The sequence below is a fragment of the Lepisosteus oculatus genome, unplaced genomic scaffold (genome assembly GCF_040954835.1).
Source record: "Lepisosteus oculatus isolate fLepOcu1 unplaced genomic scaffold, fLepOcu1.hap2 HAP2_SCAFFOLD_374, whole genome shotgun sequence".
Taxonomy (NCBI): Eukaryota; Metazoa; Chordata; class Actinopteri; order Semionotiformes; family Lepisosteidae; genus Lepisosteus; species Lepisosteus oculatus.
This window is the reverse complement of record NW_027167907.1, coordinates 52,143-67,977: the sequence shown is the minus strand read 5'-3', so window position 1 is coordinate 67,977 and position 15,835 is coordinate 52,143. Positions and strand designations below refer to the sequence as shown.

The 15,835-nt window shown below is 48.7% G+C and overlaps 7 non-coding genes across 7 annotated transcripts; 3 read left to right on the top strand and 4 right to left on the bottom strand.

Moving 5' to 3' along the window:
• Positions 1-1,710: 1,710 nt before the first annotated feature.
• Positions 1,711-1,783, bottom strand: trnak-cuu (transfer RNA lysine (anticodon CUU)). Its single transcript has one exon. It is a non-coding gene; the product is annotated as a tRNA-Lys (tRNA).
• Positions 1,784-2,955: 1,172 nt separating this feature from the next.
• Positions 2,956-3,038, top strand: trnal-cag (transfer RNA leucine (anticodon CAG)). The gene has a single exon. It is a non-coding gene; the product is annotated as a tRNA-Leu (tRNA).
• A 2,788-nt stretch (positions 3,039-5,826) lies between these two features.
• Positions 5,827-5,899, bottom strand: trnak-cuu (transfer RNA lysine (anticodon CUU)). The gene has a single exon. It is a non-coding gene; the product is annotated as a tRNA-Lys (tRNA).
• Positions 5,900-9,942: 4,043 nt separating this feature from the next.
• Positions 9,943-10,015, bottom strand: trnak-cuu (transfer RNA lysine (anticodon CUU)). The gene has a single exon. It is a non-coding gene; the product is annotated as a tRNA-Lys (tRNA).
• A 1,172-nt stretch (positions 10,016-11,187) lies between these two features.
• On the top strand, positions 11,188-11,270 carry trnal-cag (transfer RNA leucine (anticodon CAG)). The gene has a single exon. It is a non-coding gene; the product is annotated as a tRNA-Leu (tRNA).
• A 2,789-nt stretch (positions 11,271-14,059) lies between these two features.
• On the bottom strand, positions 14,060-14,132 carry trnak-cuu (transfer RNA lysine (anticodon CUU)). The gene has a single exon. It is a non-coding gene; the product is annotated as a tRNA-Lys (tRNA).
• A 1,172-nt stretch (positions 14,133-15,304) lies between these two features.
• trnal-cag (transfer RNA leucine (anticodon CAG)) lies at positions 15,305-15,387 on the top strand. The gene has a single exon. It is a non-coding gene; the product is annotated as a tRNA-Leu (tRNA).
• The last annotated feature ends 448 nt before the right edge of the window (positions 15,388-15,835 follow it).

Sequence of the window (15,835 nt, the reverse complement as noted above, 5' to 3'; positions counted from 1 at the left end):
GATTAGGTCTCCCCGTTCCGACGCGACAATCGAACTTCCTTAGGCAGAGAGAAAGCAACATCGAGGAGCGTCAACAAGACTTTAGAAGCTGCGCCACACGCCACTTTCAGTCGCAGACACAGCAGTTTTAAAGGCAGGAATCGCCTTTGCGAACGCCATGAGAAACAGAACGCAAGCTCAGGTCCTGCGGTTTAACAAACAGCCACGGCTTTCATGCGACTGGACATTTCTTTTCTGGAGCGAATTCACTTTCAACTTCAAGAAATTCACACAACTTGCGAAATACGAAATACAAATCTGGCTCATCGCTGCACAAGAAATACCGCCGGCTGGCAAGAAAATGACAACGGTGTTTTTCCTTAACGAAAAACTTCCCATGGAGAAAAACAACGGCTGTGCGTCTCTGTCGGCTTGATTCAGTTTAATGCAAGTATTCATTCTCCTCCTGGAAAATACAGCTTGCGAAAGATGAAATACAATTCTTGGCTTTTCTGGGTGAGTGCAGAAGAAATCCTGCCGGCTGGCAGAAGAATTCCAGCCTTTTTTACTCTTTAACCACAAACTTGCGAATGATACAAAGCAAGCGGGGTGCGTTTCTGTGCAGCTGTTAACTGAACAGCTGCTGCTTCAAGCCCACCCAGGGCTCATTCCGATTTCAACATCATGCCCCCTGAAGGTAGACTGGATTTCTTTGCGAAGCATTCACCCTTTGGACGTTTCAGGAAAGGTGCGTGTCGATGCCAGACTTGAAAAGCTTTCCATACAAAGAAACAACATAGTGCTTTTGATTGATGGGAAACGGCAAGAGCGGTTTGAGCAGCTCCGGCCTCTCAACCGCTTTACAATGTGATCGGCACCTCGGTAGCCAGTTTAGAAGGCTGAAAAGGATGCTGGAAGCACAGCGACGTTCTAAAACCAGCGCTTGAAAAGCATCTGCATACATAAAATGTCCATTTCCCCAAAGCTGAATCTGCATCTTCAGAAGATTGTCAGCTATACGTTTTCGTTCTTTGTTTCCTTTTTTTACGACAAGCTTTCGAGAAATGAACTGTCTATTGTGATGAAGGCTGCATTAGAAATTGTGCATCTAGCTTAGTTCAATGAAATCGGGAGGTGCACCTGTCTCAAGCGGATGGCTCTTTGCAGGCACACTACGGAAACCTGCGGGCGCAAGTTGGGAGAAGTGACTCTTGCAGAGTGTTGAGCTTCGAGAAGAGGGCTCCGCTCAGGAAGATATTTCCACATGTTGAAGAGTCGCTTTTCGCCCTTTCTTTCCCACATTTTTCCAGTGCGGTTATTGATCGCGTTCAAAATGTTTTCCCAACGTACGTGTTACCTGCAAAATCACAGTGAAACTGTTATGGCGAAAAGATTCCTAATAGTTATTGTATTAGAATAGCTCTCCAATTTCTTAGCCTTCGTACACGCAATGTTTAAGGAAACGCTAGAGTAAATGAAACTGTAAATAGACAGGAGCTCTTCTTAGTTTTCATACAAGTTATGATGGCTGCAGCTCCTATCTGCGTCCGGGTGACCGGAGCCAAGGGATTATCTGCGGAACCTTTGATTTATCTCTCGGGCAAGGAGCTAGATACGCCCTTTTCATCTCGGTTTGATCACACCTGTGCATTAAAACGCAGTGCTCGGTACCATCGAGGTGTAAGAGGTTCAAGGATGAGCGGGAAACTTTGTTAATAAGGAGACGGGCACCGCCCAACGTGGGGCTCGAACCCACGACCCTGAGATTAAGAGTCTCATGCTCTACCGACTGAGCTAGCCGGGCGCCGGTGGAGCTGGTGGTTAACTTGTCCCTGTTGACGGCAATTTGACAAGGTATACTTCCTGGCTTTTCATCATGTGCTGACCGGATTCGAGAGTAGCACACCCTGTTCTTTGTTGATTACTGTACCTCCAGCAGCGCAAATGTCAGTAATCATTGAAATGTACGACCTACAATCTCCTCAGCATGCCCGCGTGGACTCCTCAGTGATCATCCTTCTACGTTCTGCTGTAGTTTTCATGCAAGTGAAAACCGTGCTCCAAATAACAGCGGCACAGTTGTATCCTGCGGTAAGCATTCTTCTAATTCCATCGTTTTGCTCCAGGTAAAAGGTAGCGCATCATAGTGTTGATATTCCAAGGTTTCAGAGTCCGTATTGGATGGCTTGGATGCAGACATCGCTCAGAGCTCCCAGTATGATTTTCCCGAGTTCAGTTTTGCAGTGTTTTAGTGCTTTACTACTTCCAGTGGGCCTTTGAATGCTCTGCTAAGTAGAGACGTGACATAATTACTAATGCGACCGAGTGTGCTGGCTGTTCCTGGTTCGTAATGATTAACGCGAGAAATCAATATAAACATAACTGCTTCGATTTCGAGGTTCAGTTGAAGCTTTCAAAGAAACTATCAAAGACCTCAGAACAACCGAAGACACATTTGGTCATCTCCGTATTGGTGAAGATTAAAGAGTCCCGCAAGTGTCAAGCTTGCACAAACACACACGAGAGAGAAACTCAGGACAGAATTTAAAGAAAGGGAGACGCAGACTATTTGAAGGCACTTTGCTAACCCAATGGCATGCTTAGGAATCGTGCATAGGACACATGTAGCAGAGGATGGTTTCGATCCATCGACCTCTGGGTTATGGGCCCAGCACGCTTCCGCTGCGCCACTCTGCTGACGGCCTCTCTGCGTGTGGCGCACAACTGCTCTTTTTATTTCCTACATAAGTGATGAAAGAGTTGAAAGTTTCAACGACAAACGCAGACGTCACTTTGAGCGCTTGGTGTTGTAGCACAAATCATCACATGCTGCTCTACACTGGATTATAAAAGCCGACACATTTTCCAAACATTTTAATGCTGGAGTCACACTGTAGTATTAATAACAGTGCGATACTCGAGGAGCGTAGTGGGATCGCGGTGGCTCATCAGACCGCCCCGGGACAGGGGGCCCGCGTCAGGATGGCCGAGCGGTCTAAGGCGCTGCGTTCAGGTCGCAGTCTCCCCTGGAGGCGTGGGTTCGAATCCCACTCCTGACAAAAAGCTTGCTCAGTGCCGTCTCCAGTCGGGTGCAAATGGGTGAAGCAGCCTGACGCAGGGAACGTGCGCCGATAGGCGTAGGTGTATCCCCTGCCTCTTCCGAATTAGCTCGTGCTCCATAGGATGGAAGCGGATGCTCTGGCTTTTTGACTCGAATATAACCTGATCACAACAGAAGGCCGTGCAGCCCAGTGCTGGTTTAAGAATGCCTCGTGTCTTCAGGCCCCTATTCCTTCAGGTTACCCCTTTGGAACAGTCGTCCGAAAAAGACGGGAAAGGAAAAGCATGTAAGCTCCCACACACTGCGTTAGCATTAGCGGTTGGAATCTGATGGGAGAAAAGCAACCTGGCTCGCCGTCAAGCAATCCATCCCTGGTCTCCCACGTGACAGGCGGGGATACGCACCACTATACTAACGAGGAGCGCTTGCTTGGCGCTTGAAGACACTTCCTCTTGCGGCTACTACTGTTTCCGGTTTCGTCTTTTCTTTTCATTCCTCCCAGAGGAGCGCATGAAAACGTTTCCATCTGCGCCATCCTCACCCCTCCAATGCTATGGTCCCTGCTCCTCCTGGTGCACTGCAAACACTCATTCAGCCGGTTCTTTCAGTTTGAATAATTAGGTCTTCAAAGGCTGGAAGTAGGGCGCAAGACATGCCAATGCCAAAAGCGTGGCTGTGTGCTTCCAGCTGTGAAATGTCACTGGTGGATGTTGAAGACATTACTTCCAAGGCAGCAGGTCCAAGCGATTTAGCGTTTGTACAAGAAGCAGGAAGAGAGAAACGGCACTCCGCCTTTTTCTGGGCAGGCCGAAGCGACAGGAGAAGGGCGCCGTAGTGGGCAGGATTCGAGCCGACGCGGGGAGACCCCAATGGCTTTCTAGCCCATCGCCTTAACCGCTCGGCCACGACTACAGGGAGCGCCGCCGCCGCCGGCTTGCGATCATTTAACACGGAGGGCGAGGCGGCGGCGGTAACCTTTTTCAATGTCGCTCTCCGTTTCCCCAGAAAAAAAGCCAAATGACATGCTAGCACTCGGACACCCTTCAGAAGACTGAAGGGTGGCTTAAAGCTGGAAGGATTAGGTCTCCCCGTTCCGACGCGACAATCGAACTTCCTTAGGCAGAGAGAAAGCAACATCGAGGAGCGTCAACAAGACTTTAGAAGCTGCGCCACACGCCACTTTCAGTCGCAGACACAGCAGTTTTAAAGGCAGGAATCGCCTTTGCGAACGCCATGAGAAACAGAACGCAAGCTCAGGTCCTGCGGTTTAACAAACAGCCACGGCTTTCATGCGACTGGACATTTCTTTTCTGGAGCGAATTCACTTTCAACTTCAAGAAATTCACACAACTTGCGAAATACGAAATACAAATCTGGCTCATCGCTGCACAAGAAATACCGCCGGCTGGCAAGAAAATGACAACGGTGTTTTTCCTTAACGAAAAACTTCCCATGGAGAAAAACAACGGCTGTGCGTCTCTGTCGGCTTGATTCAGTTTAATGCAAGTATTCATTCTCCTCCTGGAAAATACAGCTTGCGAAAGATGAAATACAATTCTTGGCTTTTCTGGGTGAGTGCAGAAGAAATCCTGCCGGCTGGCAGAAGAATTCCAGCCTTTTTTACTCTTTAACCACAAACTTGCGAATGATACAAAGCAAGCGGGGTGCGTTTCTGTGCAGCTGTTAACTGAACAGCTGCTGCTTCAAGCCCACCCAGGGCTCATTCCGATTTCAACATCATGCCCCCTGAAGGTAGACTGGATTTCTTTGCGAAGCATTCACCCTTTGGACGTTTCAGGAAAGGTGCGTGTCGATGCCAGACTTGAAAAGCTTTCCATACAAAGAAACAACATAGTGCTTTTGATTGATGGGAAACGGCAAGAGCGGTTTGAGCAGCTCCGGCCTCTCAACCGCTTTACAATGTGATCGGCACCTCGGTAGCCAGTTTAGAAGGCTGAAAAGGATGCTGGAAGCACAGCGACGTTCTAAAACCAGCGCTTGAAAAGCATCTGCATACATAAAATGTCCATTTCCCCAAAGCTGAATCTGCATCTTCAGAAGATTGTCAGCTATACGTTTTCGTTCTTTGTTTCCTTTTTTTACGACAAGCTTTCGAGAAATGAACTGTCTATTGTGATGAAGGCTGCATTAGAAATTGTGCATCTAGCTTAGTTCAATGAAATCGGGAGGTGCACCTGTCTCAAGCGGATGGCTCTTTGCAGGCACACTACGGAAACCTGCGGGCGCAAGTTGGGAGAAGTGACTCTTGCAGAGTGTTGAGCTTCGAGAAGAGGGCTCCGCTCAGGAAGATATTTCCACATGTTGAAGAGTCGCTTTTCGCCCTTTCTTTCCCACATTTTTCCAGTGCGGTTATTGATCGCGTTCAAAATGTTTTCCCAACGTACGTGTTACCTGCAAAATCAGAGTGAAACTGTTATGGCGAAAAGATTCCTAATAGTTATTGTATTAGAATAGCTCTCCAATTTCTTAGCCTTCGTACACGCAATGTTTAAGGAAACGCTAGAGTAAATGAAACTGTAAATAGACAGGAGCTCTTCTTAGTTTTCATACAAGTTATGATGGCTGCAGCTCCTATCTGCGTCCGGGTGACCGGAGCCAAGGGATTATCTGCGGAACCTTTGATTTATCTCTCGGGCAAGGAGCTAGATACGCCCTTTTCATCTCGGTTTGATCACACCTGTGCATTAAAACGCAGTGCTCGGTACCATCGAGGTGTAAGAGGTTCAAGGATGAGCGGGAAACTTTGTTAATAAGGAGACGGGCACCGCCCAACGTGGGGCTCGAACCCACGACCCTGAGATTAAGAGTCTCATGCTCTACCGACTGAGCTAGCCGGGCGCCGGTGGAGCTGGTGGTTAACTTGTCCCTGTTGACGGCAATTTGACAAGGTATACTTCCTGGCTTTTCATCATGTGCTGACCGGATTCGAGAGTAGCACACCCTGTTCTTTGTTGATTACTGTACCTCCAGCAGCGCAAATGTCAGTAATCATTGAAATGTACGACCTACAATCTCCTCAGCATGCCCGCGTGGACTCCTCAGTGATCATCCTTCTACGTTCTGCTGTAGTTTTCATGCAAGTGAAAACCGTGCTCCAAATAACAGCGGCACAGTTGTATCCTGCGGTAAGCATTCTTCTAATTCCATCGTTTTGCTCCAGGTAAAAGGTAGCGCATCATAGTGTTGATATTCCAAGGTTTCAGAGTCCGTATTGGATGGCTTGGATGCAGACATCGCTCAGAGCTCCCAGTATGATTTTCCCGAGTTCAGTTTTGCAGTGTTTTAGTGCTTTACTACTTCCAGTGGGCCTTTGAATGCTCTGCTAAGTAGAGACGTGACATAATTACTAATGCGACCGAGTGTGCTGGCTGTTCCTGGTTCGTAATGATTAACGCGAGAAATCAATATAAACATAACTGCTTCGATTTCGAGGTTCAGTTGAAGCTTTCAAAGAAACTATCAAAGACCTCAGAACAACCGAAGACACATTTGGTCATCTCCGTATTGGTGAAGATTAAAGAGTCCCGCAAGTGTCAAGCTTGCACAAACACACACGAGAGAGAAACTCAGGACAGAATTTAAAGAAAGGGAGACGCAGACTATTTGAAGGCACTTTGCTAACCCAATGGCATGCTTAGGAATCGTGCATAGGACACATGTAGCAGAGGATGGTTTCGATCCATCGACCTCTGGGTTATGGGCCCAGCACGCTTCCGCTGCGCCACTCTGCTGACGGCCTCTCTGCGTGTGGCGCACAACTGCTCTTTTTATTTCCTACATAAGTGATGAAAGAGTTGAAAGTTTCAACGACAAACGCAGACGTCACTTTGAGCGCTTGGTGTTGTAGCACAAATCATCACATGCTGCTCTACACTGGATTATAAAAGCCGACACATTTTCCAAACATTTTAATGCTGGAGTCACACTGTAGTATTAATAACAGTGCGATACTCGAGGAGCGTAGTGGGATCGCGGTGGCTCATCAGACCGCCCCGGGACAGGGGGCCCGCGTCAGGATGGCCAAGCGGTCTAAGGCGCTGCGTTCAGGTCGCAGTCTCCCCTGGAGGCGTGGGTTCGAATCCCACTCCTGACAAAAAGCTTGCTCAGTGCCGTCTCCAGTCGGGTGCAAATGGGTGAAGCAGCCTGACGCAGGGAACGTGCGCCGATAGGCGTAGGTGTATCCCCTGCCTCTTCCGAATTAGCTCGTGCTCCATAGGATGGAAGCGGATGCTCTGGCTTTTTGACTCGAATATAACCTGATCACAACAGAAGGCCGTGCAGCCCAGTGCTGGTTTAAGAATGCCTCGTGTCTTCAGGCCCCTATTCCTTCAGGTTACCCCTTTGGAATAGTCGTCCGAAAAAGACGGGAAAGGAAAAGCATGTAAGCTCCCACACACTGCGTTAGCATTAGCGGTTGGAATCTGATGGGAGAAAAGCAACCTGGCTCGCCGTCAAGCAATCCATCCCTGGTCTCCCACGTGACAGGCGGGGATACGCACCACTATACTAACGAGGAGCGCTTGCTTGGCGCTTGAAGACACTTCCTCTTGCGGCTACTACTGTTTCCGGTTTCGTCTTTTCTTTTCATTCCTCCCAGAGGAGCGCATGAAAACGTTTCCATCTGCGCCATCCTCACCCCTCCAATGCTATGGTCCCTGCTCCTCCTGGTGCACTGCAAACACTCATTCAGCCGGTTCTTTCAGTTTGAATAATTAGGTCTTCAAAGGCTGGAAGTAGGGCGCAAGACATGCCAATGCCAAAAGCGTGGCTGTGTGCTTCCAGCTGTGAAATGTCACTGGTGGATGTTGAAGACATTACTTCCAAGGCAGCAGGTCCAAGCGATTTAGCGTTTGTACAAGAAGCAGGAAGAGAGAAACGGCACTCCGCCTTTTTCTGGGCAGGCCGAAGCGACAGGAGAAGGGCGCCGTAGTGGGCAGGATTCGAGCCGACGCGGGGAGACCCCAATGGCTTTCTAGCCCATCGCCTTAACCGCTCGGCCACGACTACAGGGAGCGCCGCCGCCGCCGGCTTGCGATCATTTAACACGGAGGGCGAGGCGGCGGCGGTAACCTTTTTCAATGTCGCTCTCCGTTTCCCCAGAAAAAAAGCCAAATGACATGCTAGCACTCGGACACCCTTCAGAAGACTGAAGGGTGGCTTAAAGCTGGAAGGATTAGGTCTCCCCGTTCCGACGCGACAATCGAACTTCCTTAGGCAGAGAGAAAGCAACATCGAGGAGCGTCAACAAGACTTTAGAAGCTGCGCCACACGCCACTTTCAGTCGCAGACACAGCAGTTTTAAAGGCAGGAATCGCCTTTGCGAACGCCATGAGAAACAGAACGCAAGCTCAGGTCCTGCGGTTTAACAAACAGCCACGGCTTTCATGCGACTGGACATTTCTTTTCTGGAGCGAATTCACTTTCAACTTCAAGAAATTCACACAACTTGCGAAATACGAAATACAAATCTGGCTCATCGCTGCACAAGAAATACCGCCGGCTGGCAAGAAAATGACAACGGTGTTTTTCCTTAACGAAAAACTTCCCATGGAGAAAAACAACGGCTGTGCGTCTCTGTCGGCTTGATTCAGTTTAATGCAAGTATTCATTCTCCTCCTGGAAAATACAGCTTGCGAAAGATGAAATACAATTCTTGGCTTTTCTGGGTGAGTGCAGAAGAAATCCTGCCGGCTGGCAGAAGAATTCCAGCCTTTTTTACTCTTTAACCACAAACTTGCGAATGATACAAAGCAAGCGGGGTGCGTTTCTGTGCAGCTGTTAACTGAACAGCTGCTGCTTCAAGCCCACCCAGGGCTCATTCCGATTTCAACATCATGCCCCCTGAAGGTAGACTGGATTTCTTTGCGAAGCATTCACCCTTTGGACGTTTCAGGAAAGGTGCGTGTCGATGCCAGACTTGAAAAGCTTTCCATACAAAGAAACAACATAGTGCTTTTGATTGATGGGAAACGGCAAGAGCGGTTTGAGCAGCTCCGGCCTCTCAACCGCTTTACAATGTGATCGGCACCTCGGTAGCCAGTTTAGAAGGCTGAAAAGGATGCTGGAAGCACAGCGACGTTCTAAAACCAGCGCTTGAAAAGCATCTGCATACATAAAATGTCCATTTCCCCAAAGCTGAATCTGCATCTTCAGAAGATTGTCAGCTATACGTTTTCGTTCTTTGTTTCCTTTTTTTACGACAAGCTTTCGAGAAATGAACTGTCTATTGTGATGAAGGCTGCATTAGAAATTGTGCATCTAGCTTAGTTCAATGAAATCGGGAGGTGCACCTGTCTCAAGCGGATGGCTCTTTGCAGGCACACTACGGAAACCTGCGGGCGCAAGTTGGGAGAAGTGACTCTTGCAGAGTGTTGAGCTTCGAGAAGAGGGCTCCGCTCAGGAAGATATTTCCACATGTTGAAGAGTCGCTTTTCGCCCTTTCTTTCCCACATTTTTCCAGTGCGGTTATTGATCGCGTTCAAAACGTTTTCCCAACGTACGTGTTACCTGCAAAATCACAGTGAAACTGTTATGCCGAAAAGATTCCTAATAGTTATTGTATTAGAATAGCTCTCCAATTTCTTAGCCTTCGTACACGCAATGTTTAAGGAAACGCTAGAGTAAATGAAACTGTAAATAGACAGGAGCTCTTCTTAGTTTTCATACAAGTTATGATGGCTGCAGCTCCTATCTGCGTCCGGGTGACCGGAGCCAAGGGATTATCTGCGGAACCTTTGATTTATCTCTCGGGCAAGGAGCTAGATACGCCCTTTTCATCTCGGTTTGATCACACCTGTGCATTAAAACGCAGTGCTCGGTACCATCGAGGTGTAAGAGGTTCAAGGATGAGCGGGAAACTTTGTTAATAGGGAGACGGGCACCGCCCAACGTGGGGCTCGAACCCACGACCCTGAGATTAAGAGTCTCATGCTCTACCGACTGAGCTAGCCGGGCGCCGGTGGAGCTGGTGGTTAACTTGTCCCTGTTGACGGCAATTTGACAAGGTATACTTCCTGGCTTTTCATCATGTGCTGACCGGATTCGAGAGTAGCACACCCTGTTCTTTGTTGATTACTGTACCTCCAACAGCGCAAATGTCAGTAATCATTGAAATGTACGACCTACAATCTCCTCAGCATGCCCGCGTGGACTCCTCAGTGATCATCCTTCTACGTTCTGCTGTAGTTTTCATGCAAGTGAAAACCGTGCTCCAAATAACAGCGGCACAGTTGTATCCTGCGGTAAGCATTCTTCTAATTCCATCGTTTTGCTCCAGGTAAAAGGTAGCGCATCATAGTGTTGATATTCCAAGGTTTCAGAGTCCGTATTGGATGGCTTGGATGCAGACATCGCTCAGAGCTCCCAGTATGATTTTCCCGAGTTCAGTTTTGCAGTGTTTTAGTGCTTTACTACTTCCAGTGGGCCTTTGAATGCTCTGCTAAGTAGAGACGTGACATAATTACTAATGCGACCGAGTGTGCTGGCTGTTCCTGGTTCGTAATGATTAACGCGAGAAATCAATATAAACATAACTGCTTCGATTTCGAGGTTCAGTTGAAGCTTTCAAAGAAACTATCAAAGACCTCAGAACAACCGAAGACACATTTGGTCATCTCCGTATTGGTGAAGATTAAAGAGTCCCGCAAGTGTCAAGCTTGCACAAACACACACGAGAGAGAAACTCAGGACAGAATTTAAAGAAAGGGAGACGCAGACTATTTGAAGGCACTTTGCTAACCCAATGGCATGCTTAGGAATCGTGCATAGGACACATGTAGCAGAGGATGGTTTCGATCCATCGACCTCTGGGTTATGGGCCCAGCACGCTTCCGCTGCGCCACTCTGCTGACGGCCTCTCTGCGTGTGGCGCACAACTGCTCTTTTTATTTCCTACATAAGTGATGAAAGAGTTGAAAGTTTCAACGACAAACGCAGACGTCACTTTGAGCGCTTGGTGTTGTAGCACAAATCATCACATGCTGCTCTACACTGGATTATAAAAGCCGACACATTTTCCAAACATTTTAATGCTGGAGTCACACTGTAGTATTAATAACAGTGCGATACTCGAGGAGCGTAGTGGGATCGCGGTGGCTCATCAGACCGCCCCGGGACAGGGGGCCCGCGTCAGGATGGCCGAGCGGTCTAAGGCGCTGCGTTCAGGTCGCAGTCTCCCCTGGAGGCGTGGGTTCGAATCCCACTCCTGACAAAAAGCTTGCTCAGTGCCGTCTCCAGTCGGGTGCAAATGGGTGAAGCAGCCTGACGCAGGGAACGTGCGCCGATAGGCGTAGGTGTATCCCCTGCCTCTTCCGAATTAGCTCGTGCTCCATAGGATGGAAGCGGATGCTCTGGCTTTTTGACTCGAATATAACCTGATCACAACAGAAGGCCGTGCAGCCCAGTGCTGGTTTAAGAATGCCTCGTGTCTTCAGGCCCCTATTCCTTCAGGTTACCCCTTTGGAATAGTCGTCCGAAAAAGACGGGAAAGGAAAAGCATGTAAGCTCCCACACACTGCGTTAGCATTAGCGGTTGGAATCTGATGGGAGAAAAGCAACCTGGCTCGCCGTCAAGCAATCCATCCCTGGTCTCCCACGTGACAGGCGGGGATACGCACCACTATACTAACGAGGAGCGCTTGCTTGGCGCTTGAAGACACTTCCTCTTGCGGCTACTACTGTTTCCGGTTTCGTCTTTTCTTTTCATTCCTCCCAGAGGAGCGCATGAAAACGTTTCCATCTGCGCCATCCTCACCCCTCCAATGCTATGGTCCCTGCTCCTCCTGGTGCACTGCAAACACTCATTCAGCCGGTTCTTTCAGTTTGAATAATTAGGTCTTCAAAGGCTGGAAGTAGGGCGCAAGACATGCCAATGCCAAAAGCGTGGCTGTGTGCTTCCAGCTGTGAAATGTCACTGGTGGATGTTGAAGACATTACTTCCAAGGCAGCAGGTCCAAGCGATTTAGCGTTTGTACAAGAAGCAGGAAGAGAGAAACGGCACTCCGCCTTTTTCTGGGCAGGCCGAAGCGACAGGAGAAGGGCGCCGTAGTGGGCAGGATTCGAGCCGACGCGGGGAGACCCCAATGGCTTTCTAGCCCATCGCCTTAACCGCTCGGCCACGACTACAGGGAGCGCCGCCGCCGCCGGCTTGCGATCATTTAACACGGAGGGCGAGGCGGCGGCGGTAACCTTTTTCAATGTCGCTCTCCGTTTCCCCAGAAAAAAAGCCAAATGACATGCTAGCACTCGGACACCCTTCAGAAGACTGAAGGGTGGCTTAAAGCTGGAAGGATTAGGTCTCCCCGTTCCGACGCGACAATCGAACTTCCTTAGGCAGAGAGAAAGCAACATCGAGGAGCGTCAACAAGACTTTAGAAGCTGCGCCACACGCCACTTTCAGTCGCAGACACAGCAGTTTTAAAGGCAGGAATCGCCTTTGCGAACGCCATGAGAAACAGAACGCAAGCTCAGGTCCTGCGGTTTAACAAACAGCCACGGCTTTCATGCGACTGGACATTTCTTTTCTGGAGCGAATTCACTTTCAACTTCAAGAAATTCACACAACTTGCGAAATACGAAATACAAATCTGGCTCATCGCTGCACAAGAAATACCGCCGGCTGGCAAGAAAATGACAACGGTGTTTTTCCTTAACGAAAAACTTCCCATGGAGAAAAACAACGGCTGTGCGTCTCTGTCGGCTTGATTCAGTTTAATGCAAGTATTCATTCTCCTCCTGGAAAATACAGCTTGCGAAAGATGAAATACAATTCTTGGCTTTTCTGGGTGAGTGCAGAAGAAATCCTGCCGGCTGGCAGAAGAATTCCAGCCTTTTTTACTCTTTAACCACAAACTTGCGAATGATACAAAGCAAGCGGGGTGCGTTTCTGTGCAGCTGTTAACTGAACAGCTGCTGCTTCAAGCCCACCCAGGGCTCATTCCGATTTCAACATCATGCCCCCTGAAGGTAGACTGGATTTCTTTGCGAAGCATTCACCCCTTTGGACGTTTCAGGAAAGGTGCGTGTCGATGCCAGACTTGAAAAGCTTTCCATACAAAGAAACAACATAGTGCTTTTGATTGATGGGAAACGGCAAGAGCGGTTTGAGCAGCTCCGGCCTCTCAACCGCTTTACAATGTGATCGGCACCTCGGTAGCCAGTTTAGAAGGCTGAAAAGGATGCTGGAAGCACAGCGACGTTCTAAAACCAGCGCTTGAAAAGCATCTGCATACATAAAATGTCCATTTCCCCAAAGCTGAATCTGCATCTTCAGAAGATTGTCAGCTATACGTTTTCGTTCTTTGTTTCCTTTTTTTACGACAAGCTTTCGAGAAATGAACTGTCTATTGTGATGAAGGCTGCATTAGAAATTGTGCATCTAGCTTAGTTCAATGAAATCGGGAGGTGCACCTGTCTCAAGCGGATGGCTCTTTGCAGGCACACTACGGAAACCTGCGGGCGCAAGTTGGGAGAAGTGACTCTTGCAGAGTGTTGAGCTTCGAGAAGAGGGCTCCGCTCAGGAAGATATTTCCACATGTTGAAGAGTCGCTTTTCGCCCTTTCTTTCCCACATTTTTCCAGTGCGGTTATTGATCGCGTTCAAAATGTTTTCCCAACGTACGTGTTACCTGCAAAATCACAGTGAAACTGTTATGCCGAAAAGATTCCTAATAGTTATTGTATTAGAATAGCTCTCCAATTTCTTAGCCTTCGTACACGCAATGTTTAAGGAAACGCTAGAGTAAATGAAACTGTAAATAGACAGGAGCTCTTCTTAGTTTTCATACAAGTTATGATGGCTGCAGCTCCTATCTGCGTCCGGGTGACCGGAGCCAAGGGATTATCTGCGGAACCTTTGATTTATCTCTCGGGCAAGGAGCTAGATACGCCCTTTTCATCTCGGTTTGATCACACCTGTGCATTAAAACGCAGTGCTCGGTACCATCGAGGTGTAAGAGGTTCAAGGATGAGCGGGAAACTTTGTTAATAGGGAGATGGGCACCGCCCAACGTGGGGCTCGAACCCACGACCCTGAGATTAAGAGTCTCATGCTCTACCGACTGAGCTAGCCGGGCGCCGGGGGAGCTGGTGGTTAACTTGTCCCTGTTGACGGCAATTTGACAAGGTATACTTCCTGGCTTTTCATCATGTGCTGACCGGATTCGAGAGTAGCACACCCTGTTCTTTGTTGATTACTGTACCTCCAGCAGCGCAAATGTCAGTAATCATTGAAATGTACGACCTACAATCTCCTCAGCATGCCCGCGTGGACTCCTCAGTGATCATCCTTCTACGTTCTGCTGTAGTTTTCATGCAAGTGAAAACCGTGCTCCAAATAACAGCGGCACAGTTGTATCCTGCGGTAAGCATTCTTCTAATTCCATCGTTTTGCTCCAGCTAAAAGGTAGCGCATCATAGTGTTGATATTCCAAGGTTTCAGAGTCCGTATTGGATGGCTTGGATGCAGACATCGCTCAGAGCTCCCAGTATGATTTTCCCGAGTTCAGTTTTGCAGTGTTTTAGTGCTTTACTACTTCCAGTGGGCCTTTGAATGCTCTGCTAAGTAGAGACGTGACATAATTACTAATGCGACCGAGTGTGCTGGCTGTTCCTGGTTCGTAATGATTAACGCGAGAAATCAATATAAACATAACTGCTTCGATTTCGAGGTTCAGTTGAAGCTTTCAAAGAAACTATCAAAGACCTCAGAACAACCGAAGACACATTTGGTCATCTCCGTATTGGTGAAGATTAAAGAGTCCCGCAAGTGTCAAGCTTGCACAAACACACACGAGAGAGAAACTCAGGACAGAATTTAAAGAAAGGGAGACGCAGACTATTTGAAGGCACTTTGCTAACCCAATGGCATGCTTAGGAATCGTGCATAGGACACATGTAGCAGAGGATGGTTTCGATCCATCGACCTCTGGGTTATGGGCCCAGCACGCTTCCGCTGCGCCACTCTGCTGACGGCCTCTCTGCGTGTGGCGCACAACTGCTCTTTTTATTTCCTACATAAGTGATGAAAGAGTTGAAAGTTTCAACGACAAACGCAGACGTCACTTTGAGCGCTTGGTGTTGTAGCACAAATCATCACATGCTGCTCTACACTGGATTATAAAAGCCGACACATTTTCCAAACATTTTAATGCTGGAGTCACACTGTAGTATTAATAACAGTGCGATACTCGAGGAGCGTAGTGGGATCGCGGTGGCTCATCAGACCGCCCCGGGACAGGGGGCCCGCGTCAGGATGGCCGAGCGGTCTAAGGCGCTGCGTTCAGGTCGCAGTCTCCCCTGGAGGCGTGGGTTCGAATCCCACTCCTGACAAAAAGCTTGCTCAGTGCCGTCTCCAGTCGGGTGCAAATGGGTGAAGCAGCCTGACGCAGGGAACGTGCGCCGATAGGCGTAGGTGTATCCCCTGCCTCTTCCGAATTAGCTCGTGCTCCATAGGATGGAAGCGGATGCTCTGGCTTTTTGACTCGAATATAACCTGATCACAACAGAAGGCCGTGCAGCCCAGTGCTGGTTTAAGAATGCCTCGTGTCTTCAGGCCCCTATTCCTTCAGGTTACCCCTTTGGAATAGTCGTCCGAAAAAGACGGGAAAGGAAAAGCATGTAAGCTCCCACACACTGCGTTAGCATTAGCGGTTGGAATCTGATGGGAGAAAAGCAACCTGGCTCGCCGTCAAGCAATCCATCCCTGGTCTCCCACGTGACAGGCGGGGATACGCACCACTATACTAACGAGGAGCGCTTGCTTGGCGCTTGAAGACAC